At 47.4% G+C, this 18,171-nt stretch overlaps 1 long non-coding RNA gene across 1 annotated transcript in view; it reads right to left on the bottom strand.

The window, feature by feature from the left end:
* LOC112823385 (uncharacterized) overlaps positions 1 to 9,447 on the bottom strand; it is a 229,542-nt gene extending 220,095 nt beyond the window's left edge. Inside the window, exons 1-2 of the long non-coding RNA XR_012378333.1 lie at positions 9,330 to 9,447; positions 6,819 to 7,049 (exon numbers count right to left, since the gene is read on the bottom strand). This is a non-coding gene — a long non-coding RNA (uncharacterized lncRNA). The remainder of the gene's footprint in view (positions 1 to 6,818; positions 7,050 to 9,329) is intronic.
* Between the last annotated feature and the right edge of the window lie 8,724 nt (positions 9,448 to 18,171).

Raw genomic sequence — 18,171 nt, 5'->3', positions numbered from 1 at the left:
CACACACACACACACACACACACACACACACACACACACACACACACACACCCATTAGGCACCCAATTAAAACAGTTGACTTTTTTTCCAGGTATGACATCCATTTAGAGTCCTATTCATTCTACTCTCTCCCTGGTTTTACACAGTCTCCAAGATTCACAAAAAGGCTCAGCTATGAACGAAACAAAATTATTCCCAATATTTGGGCAGCAAAGTATTTTCATATATATGATGAGTGGTGTCAGGTGAACATGACAGTTTAAGTTGCAAAACACCTCCTTCCCAGCACCTCTCCATCCCTTGCTGGGTATATGTTTCCAGACTGCACTTGCCACCTCTGGCATATCATACTCTCCTTATTCATGTGTTTCTTTTTTGTTTTGCCTGAACAGAATGCAAGCTCCATGATGGGGATATTTTCCCTATTTGTTTATGGCTCTCTCCAAGGAGCCTACAACAGTGCCTGATCCACGCCAGGCACTCGTCTAAATTAAGGTTCACTCAGGAGACAGAATCCACAACAGCTTTAAACAGAAAGAATTAGAATTAAACATTAAAATTACTACATATAGTTACATTATTACATATGTATTACATAAAATTATTAACCCAATAACTAAAGGAGTAAAAAGAGAATTCTAAAGTAGCCATCTAGGGCTGGGTGAGCCAAGGGAAGAGGCTGAAATGCTTAATTATTAAAACTTGGGAACCTGGAGAAGGGGCCCCATGAAGCTGAAACTCAGGCCTCTGAGAAGGGGGACACGGCTGAGCAGAGGCTGGTGTCCCTGAGCTCAGCGGAAAACGCCAGGGGACAGGGACCCAGATCAGAGGAGGGGCACTGCCTGGCTGATGTCTTTGAGGTGGGCGTCAGGAGGCTGAATCCAAATGCAAACTGGCTTCCGTGGCTGGACCTCACTGCTTCCGGGAAGATGCTTACTGGAACCGGAAGCCAACAGAAAGCCCCAGGAAGCACATGAGTTCACAGAGCTAGTGAATAAACAGTGAAGCTGACTTAAATCTTAAGTCTCTTTGGTCCAAATCCTAGCTGAGGATTTTTCCAACTCAACAGGCTGAGGAAGATGAAAGCAGCCAGGACAGGAAGGTGGGAAAGGTCAAGGCAAGTGGAACGGGGCCATGGGGCCCATCATGGTGGTGGCAGGGAGAGGAGTTCAGATTTATTACAGCAGAGGCAACTGTACGTTTTTAAGCAGTGGAGTGGGGGAGGATTGGTGTAGAAAAACAAAAACAAAAACTATTATTTCCCTGGTATTATTATGTACCAGGGAAATGTTTTACTCACAGCACCTCATTTAACACTCCTGAATTTACAGATAAATTAAGGGGAAAAAAAATATTAACTAACAGGAAAGGGTCCTAAAGTGCTAGAGGGATGGAAATCAGGGTCTGTGACTCCACGGAACCCAAGGCTCCTTCCAGGGACCACCCAGGTGTTCATTTAGGAAGAGAGCAGGGCACTGTGGTAACCCCGGTGGGGAGCAGATCCTGGAGTCCGCTGCAGCAAAATTAAAAATAAGCGCCCATTTCAGTGCTTCTTTCTAAAGTGACAGTTTGTCCCAGGTGAGCCTGGGTGGGGGCCTGGGGATTCCTGAGTTTACCACAGGTGGGGTTCGGTTTATCTGGCCGAACAGGAGCAGGAGGTGGGGAAGAGGGATGGAGTTGAGGCATAGACACCCAGAGGACGGAAGGGTTCCGAGGGGATGGAGGACAAGATGAAGTTTACCCCTCGCACCCAGGGGCAGGTCCAACCCTGGGAGATGCTGGGACGTGCCGAGGGCTCCCGAGGGCCCCACCCCAGGGCGGCTAACCCGGGCAGAGCAACAAGAGGCCCTGTTCTCAGGGCTGTCACACTGTCCCCAGTGCCTCACAGAGCCCTGACAGGACACCCCCAGCAGGCGAGGAAGAATGTGGCAGACGCCACAGGAGAACCAGCACCTGTAAGCACCTGTGAGACATGTGGGGGTCTCCCAGGGATACCTGGGAAGGGAGAGGACTCGGACTTTGCAGTTTGCAGTGGGCACGGGCACGGGCCTGTGTGTGTGTGTGTGTGTGTGTGTGTAAGCTCCAAGTTTAACTGTTAATGAGACTCCAGCTACATCCATGAACCTATGAGGCCTGGAGACACAAGCTCCATGAGGGGGAGGTTTTCCCTCTTTTGTTTATGGCTCTCCCCAAGGAGCCTACAACAGTGCCTGATCCGCGCCAGGCACTCATCTAAATTAAGGTTCAATCAGGAGACAGAAACCACAACAGCTTTAAACAGAATTAGAATTAAACATTAAAATTATTACATATAATTACATTATTACATATATATCATATATAATTACATAAAATTATTAACTCAATAACTAAAGCAGTAAACAAAGAATTCTGTATAGGTCACTGTATTATTTCCATCAAGGACTTTAGCAAAGGAAAGAAAGAAATGATGAACAGACGGAAGAAGAGGCAAGTCAAGGGAGGGGAGAGGAGGGGAGAGGGAAGGGGAGGAGGGGAGAGGAAGGAAGGGAAAGGGCAGGAGGAAAGCCTCCTGCTTGTTCAACTTAGTCGCGGGCACCGAGCCCCGCCCCCGCAAACAACTGCCCTGAGAGAGTCAACTTTTCTTCTTTTCTCTCAACCAGAGCAAAAGAAGCTGTAATGAGGTTATTTATTCCCCCCAAGAAGCACTGTGGTAATAAGTCCCTTAGCTGACTGCTTTCGGGCTAAGCTACCCCACAAATATATGAAACGCCCAAACCCAGCAATCAGTACAGCTAATTGAAATGCCAACTTGAAGTTCACTAGATGAGGACTGCTGGGGTCGCAGTCATTACCAGCGATTAAATGTTATGCGAAAAGATCCATGAAGAGACACAGTTGTAGCAATATGCTTTAACCCTGTACCCGCTGTGAGAGAAAGAAAGCCAAACCCTGGACAAGAAAGCTGGACTGGGACCAGAGCAGAGCTTGCCTGTTCAGGGCTGAACAGGGGCACACAGACCTCTCGCTCTCTCAAGTAAATAAATAAAATCTTTAAAAATAAATAGATAAAAAATAAAGGGCCTCCGATCGGGATGGCATACCAGACCCAGGGATCAGGTCTGGGTGCCAGTCATGGCTTCACCTCTTTTTTTCTCAGCTGTAAAGCAAAGATAATAATATCCATACCTTGGAACTGCCATGAAGATCCAATTAATAAGTAGTTTAAACGCTGAGATGAAGGCCTGGCGAATAGCTATTAGTCAACATGCTCCCTGGGCACCACCGGATGACTGATCCAGTCCAGAGGGGGAGAGGTTGGTGGTGGTCAGCCATGCTTCCCCCGCCGGAGGAGACTGAGCGGAGCCTTACATGGCCGCCCAGGTGCTGAGCAACCGTTGGGTGATCAAATGGGTGAATGTCCTCTGACTACACCCTGCTCCATGTCTCTGAGCACAGGGCACTTCGGGCGGCCACCTTCCCGCCCCCCTGTTCTTGTGGCTCCCCCGCGTGCAGCCCACCTGTCTGTAGTCCCTCCTATCCTGCCACCCTTCAGTTTCCTTCTCTGCTTCCTCTTCCTCATAGCACCCCTGAGACAAAGGGGGTCCCCCAAATTTCTAACCTCTACCAGCCCCCTTCCTTCTGCCACACTGCCCCGTGTACCTGCGCCAGGCCTGGAAGGAGAGACGCATGTGATGGCCCTCATCTGGGTGAATTAGTAAATGGGTAGCTTATAGCTTAGGGAGCACTCCCCATGGGCCAGGCCTTTGATCTGCATTACGCTGCTTATCCTCGCTTTACCCCAACGGAGGTATTAGCAACTCATTTTAGAGCGGAGGAAACAGGCTACTTAGCCCCAAGTCACACGGCTCATAAATTGTCAGGATTCAAACTCAGGTCTCCCTGACTCCAAAGCTCTCACTAGATGGAAGGCCCTTGAGGTCAGAAACCATGCTGAAAGCTTCTTGTATCCCCGTGGTACCTTGGCAGAACGAGCTGAGCACACAGCAGGTGCTAGGTGACTGCTGAGTGCCAGGCAGACTCTGCCCCAGGCACACACTTGCCTGAGGAATCCCTGTCAGCCAGGGAAGGGGTTAACAGCCCTGGCGGAGGGAGCCTGGCTCCTGCAACCTGCTCTAAATAATGAGCCTCTGGTATTCTTGCTAATGACATTCTCCTCTCACTGTTTCAGGTTTTACTTGCTGTAGTAATGAATTAATTAGTGAATATGGGTGAGAAGCTCTTTGAAGTTGTAAAAAGCCCAGAGTATAAATACTAAGAAAAGGAACCAAATAGACTCCACCAGATAGCCTGTTTAGGTCACGGAGGCTGAGCATCAGCTCTCTGAGGAACTGTGCAGACAGAACAAAGGAAAGGAAGAAGGGACCCCCCCCCGCACCCAGGGGTGCCACGAACACACCCACACACCAGGGCAGTCTTCAGAGGCTCCCTGTCACCTGGAGTCTGGCAAACAGTCCACCTGGTCTGCTCCTTCCCGCGGAATACCGCTGATTGCCTGGCTGACTGTATCCGGGAACAATCTGAGGCCACCTAAAGGCTCAGCAGAAATAGCGCCACGCTACTGGTGTCCTAGAGGTTGTACGACTGGTTTAACTGCTCCGACAAGATCTCTGCATAACCAGCCACCCCAAACCCAGGGACTTACAACAACCATCACTGACTTTTATAATCTGCAGGTCAGCTGATCGATGAGGGACACGGCTGGTGTGTGAGGGACATGGCTGGTGTGGTTCAGCCCTGCACCCTCTCAGTCCCGTGATGGGATCAGCAGCTAGTGCAGGTGTGCCCTCCTCATGGTCATGGTGGACATGCAAGAGGGAAACCCACTCGCTCAAGCCGCCGTGTGTCTCAGTTGCTAATACACCATTGGCCAGAACAAGACCTGAGAATGAGAGGAGCCCAGAGACGAGAAAGTGTCCCCAATGACAATGGGAGGACACCGTAAAGTTACTTAGAAAAGGGGCTGGATAGAGCAGGGGGAAGGGCATTAGGAGAGTCTACCATGGGGACTGAGGGGTAGTATGGTGGTGGCAATCCATCCAGGTATTTGACAGCCACGCCCAAAGATCCAAAGTCCTTACCCTGCTCTTTCTGTATGGCAGCTGCTAGAACTCAACAGTGCCTGCCGCCTGTAAGCAGGACATGAGCGCCATGGTTCATTGGTCCCAAGCAGCCTGCTGCCCTCATTTCTGCTCCCTATCTGGCCCGTGACAGCACTAGAGGCTAAAACCACCATCATAAAGCGCACTTTATTCTTAACATTGCAGGTAGGTAAATACATACCTGCCATCATCTAGACCGAGGAGGCCACTACTGAGAAAAAGTATTGCCGATCCAGCTGTCCCATGGGATGAATAGCTAAATAATAATGGCGGGCAGTGGTTGACCATCCAAGCCTGGCAAAATGCAGACATGGGAACCTCATTCCCTGTAGGGACCGCCATCAATGCTGTGTCTTATCTCCCTCTCCACCCCGTAGGGACATCCCATAGTTTTCGGTCATTTTTAGATACTAATAAATTAGCCCAGTGCAGTGGAACACACGTGTCGTGTTTAGTTTGGTATTCTCCCCCTCCCCTCCCCCCGCTCGGTGCTCAGCCTATTGGCCAGACGGACTTGGTGGGGAGGAGGAGGTAGTTCCCTACCCCATCTGTCTCCACTCCTAGCTCCTCCAGAGGAGAAGAGGGGATTATAAAGAAGAGGAGGAAACCCTTCTTCCCAGGCAGGTGCTCTTAGGTCCTACGAGCTCTGAGTGGTTGGCATCCAGATGCTGGCTGTCTCCCAAAGCACACATGGGAGAACCTACAGGGGCTCTCCAACACACAGCTTCCTAGAGTGGCAGATGCACTCTGGAACAATCTCTTCCAGTCCCTCCATACCCACTTCATCTCTCACCCTGCAACCCACGCCGCATCCCGCATGGGCCGGGTGCCAGCAACACAATGGTGCCAGGCATCTCTCATGCCCCATCTCTCGTCCTCTCGGCCGTCATTTTGCCCTGGCTGTTGCTGAAGTGACAAGCTTTAGAATCTCTCTTCCGCCGCCTCAGGCACCCCCTGCTTTCTGCCATGGTGTGCTGGAGTCTGCTCAGCCCCTCTGGTGTAGGTACAAAGTGGAAGTACAGGAGCGCCAACACCGCCTGGAAACTACATGACCAGGAGAAGACTAAAATGGTTTTCCGTGACTCTAGTGACAATCCCAAGGCAGGATCCCCACAGGATCGAGACCCAGTTACCCACAGCTGTAACCCACCTCAAGAATGTACCGTTAGGACTGGCTTTCCCTCCCTCTACATCATTTTTCCCAGAGCCTCCACTCTCGATCGCCAGGATTACTCCCCAAAATAAATGACCTGCATGTGAGTCCTTGTTGTAGGCTCTGCTTCAGGGAAAACCAAGACAGCACAGCAGATCATGCTCAGCAAACTTCCCCTGCAGCAACACTTGGTTTATGTGAAACTCCCACATCCTTGCCATGCCAACGGGATGAGGTAGGCTTCCCACTACCACCCAACCCTTGGTCCTGCCATTCCTTTCCAACACTCTTCTCTGCAGAGTCAGCAACTGTGTCTCTACCAGTGAATTCTTCTTGGAAGGAAATTCTCATGCAGACACAAAAGACATGGACAAGTAGGTGTAGACGGGGTGTAGATGGGGCATCAGTGCAGAGGGGGCATCGGTGCCCGTGTCAGTTACCCCAGCTTTGTAACCCAGGGAGTCATTCAACCATGCAGAGTCCTAGAGCTAGAAGGTGCCTCATTTCCACACTCTACGCTTCACACAACAAAGCCAAAGGGAAGAGGAGGGGAAATGACTTACCCAAGATGACTCATAGGTTCGGGGCAGACACAAGCAGGATCAGAGGCTTCCTGACTCCCAGGCCAGTGCCTTTCCCACATGGCCACCACTCTCAGGGGAAGAGCATCATGCTACAGTGAAACAAGCCGAAACTATGAGGTTCTATATACAAATGTTTGGATCCCGGTTCTTCTTACTAGTGGTGTGATCTTGATGAAGTTATTCAACCTCTCTTGAGCTCAGTTGCATTACCTGAAAAATGGTTATAATAAGGCCTTCCTCATAAGGTTGATGTGCTAAATAAGCATGTGATTAGGAGAAGTTTTTACAATTATTACATAACCTCTCAAGGCTCTGGGTTTCATATCTAAGAAACGTTGATAAATAATATTCAATATTCATATTCCTGGACCTTGGGGATGGCACAGTAAGAATATATATGAAATCACTTTAAAAACAAAAAATATTACACACATAGAAGACATTATTAGATTTATTATTATTACTTCAAAACCAAAATAATTCTATCTGCCATCATTCAAATTATCACCCTGTGATTTCTGAGTAAAATCATTGTTGCTCAGACTTTTCACAGTGGTAGGTACAGGATAGGTACCCATTTCCCTGGAGTTTCCATAGAGTAAGAAAAAGAAAAAAGACTCGCAGAATTACCTGAGGCCCTAAGACCTGAGAATATTCTCTTGTTATTGCTTTGCCATGGTCAGAAGGTTGGTACCCCCAGAATGTTCTCAAGTGATAGACAAAGATATTCCAGAATGAAAAGGGAATTATTGTCCCAGAATTGGGGAAATAGCGTTTCTTAAAGAGTTTTACCAAACTAAGGCAATCGAAACTAAACCTAAAGACAATGTCACCCGAACCCAGAAAAATCACTGACCACAAAAGGGTTCTTTCAAGAAGAATGTTAATAATTATCCTCTATTTCCTAAAGTACAATAAATATACCAGTGACGGTGCATAAAACAATATACATACAAGAAATTATCAAGACCTGAACCCAAGCATCCACATATTCATTTGTGTGTACATACATGTATATGTCTATATGTACAGACATACATACATGCCTGCGTGTATACAGAGGGAAATTAAATGACTCATCAGTGCTCTTGCACTAGGCAGTGGGGATGGACCTGGGAGCCTCATCCAGGCCTTGTGTTTCTAGAGCTTATCCTCCTTCCATTCTGCCTTGTTTGCTATCTTGAAGACCCTGGCTCACTGTTTCTACTTAGTGACCCACAGCAAAACCCTGAAACCCAAAGCCCTGTGATTTGTCCTAATAGGGAGCAAGGAAGCACAGACTGGCTTGACCATAGTAGTTTCATCCGCGAGGCTTGGGGGGAGGAGAAGTCACCCACAAGGCAGGGGATGCAGTGGATGGCGGCAGCCCCTGAAGGAGAGGGAAGCTGATGGGTCCCAGGGACAGGCACGCCTGGGAGCTGGTACCTGAGTAAGGGGCACTTCCTGATCTGATCGAAACTGTCCATATGCCTTTGCCTTTGTGGGAAAGCTCCGTCCTTACCAATATCATGTCTGAGAAAAAGTGACATTGATTGCTGTTGATGGCGACAGTCTACACTATCAAGGGCTCACCCCTCTGGTTGTTGTGACAGGACACCAAGACCACCTCCTGGGGCTTGCTCCTGGGTACAAAGAGAGGTCAGTGGCGTCCTTGGTGACACCCAAATCAACCCCAAAATTCAGGTGAGGGGAGGTACTCTTGGCCACCCCTGAAGCCTGATGCTTCCAGCTGGATCTGGAGAGCCAGACCTGGAGTTCCAATAATGAGGAGCAGCCCCAGCACGCAGGGGCTGGAAGGAACTCGGGGACATGGAGATCTGAGGTAAGGGGAAAGAAACGGTCTTGTGAGTCCTGGTCAAACCCAACACGCTGTTTCTGCCAAGGCCCTCAGCCAATCCAGTCTCAGGCATAAACCTGCACCAGCCAGTCTTGGGGACCCACCCTCAGTCCTCTGTTATCCCCACATCCTGAAATGGTACAAAGGCCCCCAGCCTCCCTTCTGTGGCCCTGAACTGAGGCCGGTAAAACTGGAACGGTTCTGACCAGTACTCTGAGACTTGAAAAGAACTGAACCAGACGGCAGCCCGGGTCACAGGGCTGGGAAGGGGGCAAAGAATAGCCAGGACCTCCAAAGAGACCCCCGTAACCAAAAGTTCACACTCAGAGCATCTAAGGAAGGCCAGAACTTGCGTCTCCCAGAACTTGATGCAAATGGAGTGCTCTTTGTAATAGAGTTGTCCCCCTTTCTTCACGGAGCATGTGTTCCAAGGCCCCCACCCCATGCCTGAAACCGCAGGGACTACCAAATCTTATACAGACTATTTCTTCCCATACATACATACCTATGATGAAGTTTAGTTTATAAATTAGGCACAGTAAGATATTAACAACAGTAACTAATAATAAAATAGAACATTGTAACAATCTACTGTCGTACAAGTTATGTGAATGTGGTCGCTCTCTTTCAAAATCTTATTGTCCTGTACTCACCCTTACTGAGCCCACCTGAGATGGTAAACTGCCTACGTGATGAGAGGAAGCGCGGGGAATGACGCAGGCACCGCCACGCAGGGTTATCCGCTTCGGTGGCTGACGGCCACTGACATTGGGGAGAGGGAGACCTCGGGAAGGGAAACCACGGAGAAGCGGCACTCAGTACCCGAACACGAGGGACTCAATAGCACCACCTCCTGGCAAGAAGAAAAACTACAAGCAGCAGGATTGTGAAAGCAACGTTAAGAGAAGCCCCCCTAGCGGGCAGCTCCAACCAGGAGGAGCTTCAGAAGTCATATTCTATAGGTCAAGTCTTTCGTTTACCAAAAAGGGAAACCGAGGCCCTGAGAGGGGAGGAGACCTCCACAGGACCAAACAGATAGCTGGTGGCAGGGCTGACGCTTGAATTTGAGACTCCAAGCTTGTCACTGAAGGACTTCCACATAAAGCTCCGGAAAGCAACCTTGTTTCTTTAGTTGTAAAGAAATAATAAGAGAGGGGACTTCATGCCCCCACAATCGCTGTGCCAAGTAGCCTGCTGATGTAGATTACTACTGTCCCCACTGTGCAAGGGAGACTGTTAGCTGGCTCAAGGGTCTCAAAACTCCTGTTCAGGTGTGTTGGTCTCTGATCCCAACGCCACGTTCGTTGCCTCCCACTGGACTCAGAACTGAAGCCTGGAAGATTTCTATGGCAGCCGCCTTCCTGTATCGGGTAAGAATGCATTCACTCAATGTATCAGAAAGCCTGATGTGCACCCCCGAATTAAAGCAACAGGGCTTTATCTTGCTCACCTATCAAGTCATCTGGAGGTAAGTGGTTGCTGGCATTTATTCAATAACTTGGTAATGTCAAGGCGAGCAGCAAGGCCGTTCTCTTGACTTTTTCTCCTGCTTATCACGCCAAGGTTTCGTGAAGCTACTGAATACAAGACCATAAGAAGGAGGGGAGAAGCACTGCCTACTGTACTTTGCCATTTTATCAGGAAAGGCATCATGCTTCCCAGAGCACCGGTGGATTCAGAACCCAGTGACAGAGACGCCCCCGCCCCGTCCTGCAGGATGCACCAGGCACTATGGAGTTGCTCTTAGCTAGGAAGATGGGGGGCCCTGATACTGTCACAGGGGCTCACCACGTCTGCCATACCACGCTGTCCCCTGAAATCTATAAAATGCTTCAGATTTCACCTCACCTTCCACCCCATCATCCGAATGGTTATTAAATTCTGCATTTCCTATTCAGAGGTTCCTCTCAAATCAAGCCTCTTGGTTCCGTCTCCTCTATTAGGGTATCATTCAGGGTTTCATCATTCTTCATCTGATAACTTCAATGGTATCGAAAAGTCCCTTGTCCTCGGGCCCCCACCGACCTCTCTATCCTTATTTGTCTTCACTGAAACCGCCACTTATAAGCAACACCAGCACGCACTTATGCTGTTACTGGCTTCGTTCCTTCACACTCACCACTCCTCTGCCTCCTCGACCATAAGCTACCCCGCCCCATCCTACCCCACCAAATCCACAGCCCTACTCCAGCCAATGTGTTCTCTTCTCATCCTTCAAGATGGCTTACATGAGCATTCCTCCAGGAAGCCTTCTTTGATTCCCCGTGTTGGTTATGTGACCCTCTGTGCTCCCATAATACCTAGTCATGAATTCCACTGTCATCTAAACACTGAGGGCTCCCAAACCCCTACCCTCAGCCCTGTCCTCTCTGTGGGTCTAGATTTAATGGCATCATGACCTTCCTCTGTCAATTGGGAATACATTCACTCAATTTATCAGAAAGCCTGATGTACACCCCTGAATTAAATGAACAGGGCTTAATCTTGCTCACATATTGAGTAATCTGGAAATAAGTGGTTGCTGGCACTCATTCAATGGTTTGATAATGTCAGGGCCAGCAGCAAGCTGTCCTCCTGACTCTTTGAGGAGGTCCAGGAGTAATACTCTTTTCCCCAGCCAGGTCTGAATTAATTGAGAAATAACTTGTAGAAAATCAATACATAATCTTTTTACTGATAAAAACTGACACTGGAGAATATATATTACAAATCTGAGCAAGCGGGATTCCTAATCCCATGGCCCGGAATTAGACTTATCCATTCAGCTTCTTGAAACTGAAGCAGGCTCCAGGTCCGCGCACGCTCCGCCCCTGCCGACCTTTACCTCCCAGCGCACTGTTCTCAAGTCTGTGTCTAGCTCCGTGTCTCCATCATACTGCTCGTCCCATGCATCTTGCTCCATGTCGTGTCCAGGGGGACCACTCTGACTTGCCCTTCCTCTCTGCTCGTTCTCTGTGCTGCAGTCAGAGTGGTCTTCCTGAAAACCGTATCTAATCATGTCGTTCCATGCACAGATGAGAATGACCGCCCCTGAATCAGCAGCCCCTCTTGGCTCTCATCTTTCTCCCGGATGCACGGTACATCCGAGAGTGCTCTCCAATCTCCCTGATCAGTGGCAAGAAACACACGGTAGCATGTCAGAGCAATGTTCTGCAAATAGAAAATGCTCTCAAAATGGTTTCATCCTCCGGGGACAGTCCCTGGCTTTGATGGGAAGTGGCTGTCTGACCACTTCAGCAAAGACCTGTGTTCTGGAATACACCCAGAGCAATACCTTGTCATCTGCTAAAAGGTTTCAGAGCAAGAAAACATCCCAAGTGAGAGCAATATGGGCAACTTCAAAATTGCTGGCAGCAGTGAAGCCCTGACTGCTCCGGTCTCCCTGGGCACAGTGTCTGGGGGATCTTACTCTCCTCTGTTGTTCGGGACGGGGCATAAGGAAGAGATCCTTGCAAGACAGTCTTTTGTCTCTGTTGACGGGCTGCTGGTCTCCCTGTGGGTGGAGCTCTGCAACGTCCTCTGTGAAAAACATCGGGGTCTGGCCCCAGGACCCCAGCTCCAACACTGACCAGCTGTATTATACGATCCTGAAAAAAAAAATCATCCACTTCCCTGAGCCTCAGTTTCCCTTTTCATCGCCAGATCTCTGGAAGGCGTCTTTGTTCTCTTCGTCTTTCAAATCTATGCAGTGTTATTTCTTCCCCTTGCTCCCTCAGCTCTGGCTACACCAGACTTTCTGCTCTTTCTAACACATTCCAGGCACACACCTCAGGACTTTTATGCTGGCTTGCTTTCTCCCAGCTTGCAAGGTGGCTCTCTCCTCAGGGCCTTTCAGTCTTTGCTGATCATCCTGCTTGTAATTACAGCCCCACCCCAACTCCCCAGTGCTTCCTGCCTCTTCTTCCTGCTTTATTTTTCTCTATAGTAGTTCCCACCTCCTAACACACTATGCCATTTTCTCACTTAAGTTTGCCTCTCTCCCACCTCCTACTCCATTACAGTGGAAACTCGAGGCGACAGGGATTTTGTCTGTTTTGTTCACTGTTCAGAACAGGGCCTGGCACATTGTAGGGGCTCAAAAATATCTGTTGAGTGAGTAAATAATTTCAGCACATGTTTATTGAGCACCTACTATGTGTCAGGCTCTGGGACACAGAAATGAATAGACAGCTCCTCAAGATGTGTCTAGCAGGAGAGACAACTAAGGGAACATATAGCTCATCTACCAATAAAACGGGCAGAAATGGAAGGACGATGGGATTCAGGGGTAATTCAGAGGGAGAACTAGCTCATTCTCTTGGGAGGAGGGAAAAGTCAGAGGATTCCCATGGGACTGATTCCCGCCCTGAGTTTGGAAGGAAAGTTAGCATTTCCTAGGGTTGGAGGAGCTGGAAGGCTGTTGCAAGGCAGAAGCTTTGTTTCAGAAAACACCAAAGGCAAGATTCTGTCATCTGCTAAAAATTTTCTATTATGAGCAGCGGTGTCTATCTCTTAGATCACTTAATGGATGCTGAGTGGATGAATAAATAAATGACTCGAACAAAAAGAGACAATCTAAGACAACTTCTACTTGTACTACCCTACATGTCCATGGCGCTATGGTACCTCACCAAAACCTTCTTCCAGACAAAAGAATCTCCCAACACCCCAAAAAGAAATTTTAGCATTATAGCCTTCTTTGAGGAAGAAATTGTTCCCAGAAGCCTCAGTGAAAATGCATGTTTGCAGAGGAAGGTGATGTCCTGAGCTCCCAAAACAGATTGTTTCATTAAAAAACTTGAAATGAGGGACACCGCGGTGGCTCAGTCAGTTAAGCGTCTGCCTTCAGTTCAAGTCATGATCTCAGGGTCCCGGGATTGAGCCCCACATCAGGCTCCATGTTCAGTGGGGAGTCTGCTTGAGATTCTCTCTCTGCCCCTCCCTCTGCTCATGCATTTTCTCCCTCTCTCTCTCTCTCTCAAATAAATAAATAAAATCTTAAAAAAAAAAAAGACTTCAATTGACACCTGGAAATAAGCAGCATGCTGAGAGCATGAGAGGATAGGTGAATTTTCATGGAGACAGCAATGGCAGAGAACAAGGGTGGCGAACCACAGCTTCCCACCCCTGCTTTGCGCGGCCTAAAAGCAAGAAAGCACTTGACATCCTTAGATGTTGAGAGGGAAGGCTAGGGGAGGAACCCAAAGAAGAATACAATTTCACAACAAGTGAGAATGACATACAGTTTGCATTTCCATGTCCATCAGTAAGGTTTTATTGGAGCAGAGTGTACTCATTTGTTAAGCTGTAGTCCACGGCTACTCCCAGATACAGTGGCATAGCTGAGTGGTTAAACAGCAAGAGCAGAAAGCCTCAAACATTTATTTTCTGAAGACTTAGAAATGCACGACTGTGAGGTTCTCTTTGGCAAATAATACTAGCCCAGAAGCTACCGAAGGTTAAAATTCAGGGCAGATTAAGCTATCCCCTACAGGCTCACTACCAGGTTATTTGAAAGCGTTCAGAACTCAGACCAGATAGGACTTGTGATGGTTAATTTTGTATGGCAACTTGGCTAGCTCATGGTATCCAAGAATCTGGTCAAACATCAGTCTAAATGAGGTGAAAGGTATTTTTTAGATGAGATTGACATTTAGGTCAGCAGAGTTTGAGTCAAGCATCTCACCCTCCTAATTGCTGGTGGGCCTCATCCAATCAGTTGAAGGTCTTAAGAGAAAACAGACTGAACTCCCTTGAGGAAGTGGGGATTCTGCCAGCAGAGTGCCTTGAAACTCAAGCCGCAACATCAACCCATCCCTGGGTCTCCAGCCTGCTGGCCTGCTCTGGATCTTTTATATATGTAACCAATAAGATGTGTGCATCTGTATGTACACACACACACACACACACACACACACCCTACTAGTTCTGTTTCTCTAGACTAACACAGCTTCCAAGAGGAAATTTTTGAGCAGGACTTGAAACACCTCTTTCGCTTCTCATAAGATCTAGTGTTCCACTTTAAGTGGATGCAGAATTAGAAAATGAGGGAGAGGAGAGGATTTTTCAACAGAAAGGAAGAAAAGGAAAAGGAAGAAAGCAGCCAGTGGCCAAAAAGGCACCTGTCTCAATTCAGCTCCTCCAGGAAGCCGACACCGACATGGAATGAGCAGTGCAAGAGACTCTTGTGGAGGGAATGGTTGTATAAGCGGAAGGTAGTGGGAGTGGGAGGAGGCAGAGAAAGGCTCCAGACCACGATGCTGGTCTGACATCGGTGAAGGGAGAGGGGGGAAGAGAGAAAATTAGGTTGAAGAGCCTCACACTGCAGTGCAGCTCAGAACTTTTCACCCAGCCCAGTGGGGAGCTCTACTGTGAAGAAGGCCTGGAGAAGGGTCCAGCCCTGGACCCCTGGCAGTCCCCATAGCTCCCCTGAGCTCGGTTCGGGCTTCTCTTCCAGCACCGCAGTGGATCCCAAGGGCCCAGACTGCACTGCTCAGGGCAGGCCTCTCCTGAAGGGAGATAGCACCTGGCCGCCTCAAGCCCTCACAGGGCTCCCCTACTTGCATGGACGGTTGGGGAGGCTGAGCAGGGAATGGACACTGAATCCACACTCTGTTGTTCCTTTTCATGGGTCCACAAGCTTGCCTGACCAAATACTAAACTATTCATGTAATTTTAGGAAAGTCACACATAACAACATTGTTGCCCCATAATATTAACTATATCCAATATGATAATCATGGTGGACAGATGCTGCGGTCACCACAGCACCTCCTTGGAGAGCCACCTCCCTGTAATTCTCGACACTGTTGTTCTGGTGGGCGCTGTCGCCAGGACTTCAGGAGGGCAGGTCCCCCCTGCCTGGCCAAGCAGGACATTTCAGCCTAAGGCTGCGTGGTGAGTTGAGAGAGAAGCTCATGATCATCACCAGGAAAATCAAAGCCCTGTCAGGAAAACTGTCAGGAAGCAGATGCCCCTGAGTCTCTGGGATCACTGGCTGTCACGACAAAGCCAGTGTGGCAATATCTTGGCCATCGTGTGCTGAGGGTCCCCAAGAATGAGGCAACAGAAGGGAGTGGACCTGAGAGAAGGAGAAACCTACAGCCTAGCTAAAACGACTTTTTACAGAAAAGGAGGCAAACCCGAGTTTATCACTAACATATTTTCACTGAGAAAAGTTACTAATGTGGTGTTTCCTCTGGAAGGAAATGGAAATCAGAAAGAAGGTTCTAGAAAGAATAGTAAACAAGGAAATTGGTCTTTTTTTTAAAAAAGTGGACAAATCTAAGCCAACATTTACGAGTCAATAATAAATCAATTATTCAATTAAACCCTGGTGATTAATTGGGGATAAAAACAAGAATGAATGTGAATAAGGGACAAGAATAATATGTGAGGTCAAAGGAAGGACACCAGGGGTACAATAATCCAAAGTCCTTGCATTTTTCAGGAGTTTAGAGACATAATTTAACTTCAGATTTGTTTAGTTACAATGTATGTTAAAATTAAGGGAGACCAAAAGAAACCTCAAGGAAACTAAAAACACAGGAAAAGGGAAGTAGGGAAGAAACATAAAAAATGTCAAATGGAAAGCAAAACAAAGTGACAGGAGTAAATCCAAATATATCAGTAACCAAAATAAATAATAGACTAAACCCTCCAGTAAAAGTAAAAGTTGTTATCAGGTCTGGGGCAGGAAGCATATAAGTCTGGAACATATTGCTATACCAGGGGGCAAAGAAGTTATCAAAGATGACAGGAATCACATCGAAAGGATTCAGGAGCCCATACAAAGGGGCTCCCATTGTTCAAAGATGGGATGATTTGAGCATCAGTAAGAATAGTAACTGAAGCCGAGGGAAACGCAAAAAATGCATTTGCAACATCAAAACTCATCAGATATAATAGCAATTATATCAGCTAAAAATTGCAATGGAGTGAAATACATCATCAAATATATCATAATGGTAACTTTTAAATGGTCATTTTTAAGGAAATAAATTTAATTTGTTTAAACTAATAAATAAAAGGGGGGAAAAAATCAAGCCTTTATCCTGCCTTTCCTGTATTAACAATACCACAGGGCAACCAAATAATGGAGTAGGGAAATTTCTTCTTATAGAGGAACCCCAGCTCATCAATGGAGAAAGGTTATAGAACTAGAATTATTTTGGGCGCCTGGGTAGCTGAGAGGGTTAAGCGTCTGCCTTTGGCTCAGGTCATGATCCCAGGCTCCTGGGATCGAGCCCCACATCGGGCTCCCTGCTCAGCGGGAAGCCATCTTCTCCCTCTCCCTCTGCCTCTCCCCCTGCTCATGCTCTCTCTCTCAATCTCTGTATCTCTGTGTCTCAAATGAATAAATAAAATATTTTAAAAAAGAACTAGAATTATTTTAAAAAGGAATACAGAATCACCATTTTGCAGCTCTACTAGAATAATGGATCTAGTAAGGGTTGGCAAATTTTTTCTTAGAGGCCAACTAGTAAGTATTTTAGGCTTCACGGGTCATAGAATTTTTGTCACTATTCAGTTCTGCTGGTATAGCTCAAAAGCAGATATAGACAAAACATAAAGGAATAGATGCAGCTTCATTCCAATAAAACTTTACAAAAACAGGAGCAGTCAGAATTTGGCTCAGGACGGTCACTGTAGTGCACTGACCCCTGACCTAGACCATGATCATCAGCGTTTGCTAACATCCATAAAAAAAGAGACAATCATACTGACCATGTGTTCAAGCACAGTGCAATTCACTGAAGAAAATTAGCAAAAGAAAATGATAATCAGAAATTATACTCGGCATCAGGGAAATCCAAATCAAAACCTCAATGAGATACCACCTCACACCAGTCAGAATGACTAAAATTAACAAGTCAGGAAACGACAGATGTTGGCAGGGATGTGGAGAAAGGAGAACCCTCCTACACTGTTGGTGGGAATGCAAGCTGGTGCAACCCCTCTGGAAAACAGTATGGAGTTTCCTCAAAAAGTTGAAAATAGAGCTACCATACGACCCAGCAATTGCACTACTGGGTAATTACCCCCAAAAATACAAATGTAGGGATCCGAAGGGATACATGCACCCCAAAGTTTATAGCAGCAATGTCCACAATAGCCAAACTATGGAAAGAGCCAAGATGTCCATCAACAGATGAATGGATAAAGAAGAAGTGGTATATATACACAATGGAATATTATGCAGCCATCAAAAGGATGAAATCTTGCCATTTGCAATGACGTGGATGGAACTGGAGAGTATTATGCTGAGCGAAATAAGTCAATCAGTGAAAGACATGTATCGTATGACCTCACTGATAGGAGGAATTCTTAATCTCAGGAAACAAACTGAGGGTTGCTGGAGTGGTGGGGGGGTGGGAGGGATGGGGTGGCTGGGTGATAGACATTGGGGAGGGTACGTGCTATGGTGAGTGCTGTGAATTGTACAAGACTGTTGAATCATAGATCTGTACCTCTGAAACAAATAATACATTATATGTTAAAAAAAAAAAAAGATAG

The sequence above is a fragment of the Callorhinus ursinus genome, unplaced genomic scaffold (genome assembly GCF_003265705.2).
Source record: "Callorhinus ursinus isolate GAN/ISIS: 27379988/994484 unplaced genomic scaffold, GSC_fseal_2.0 scaffold5, whole genome shotgun sequence".
In the NCBI taxonomy this organism is placed as follows: domain Eukaryota; kingdom Metazoa; phylum Chordata; class Mammalia; order Carnivora; family Otariidae; genus Callorhinus; species Callorhinus ursinus.
This window is presented reverse-complemented; position numbering and strand designations above follow the sequence as displayed.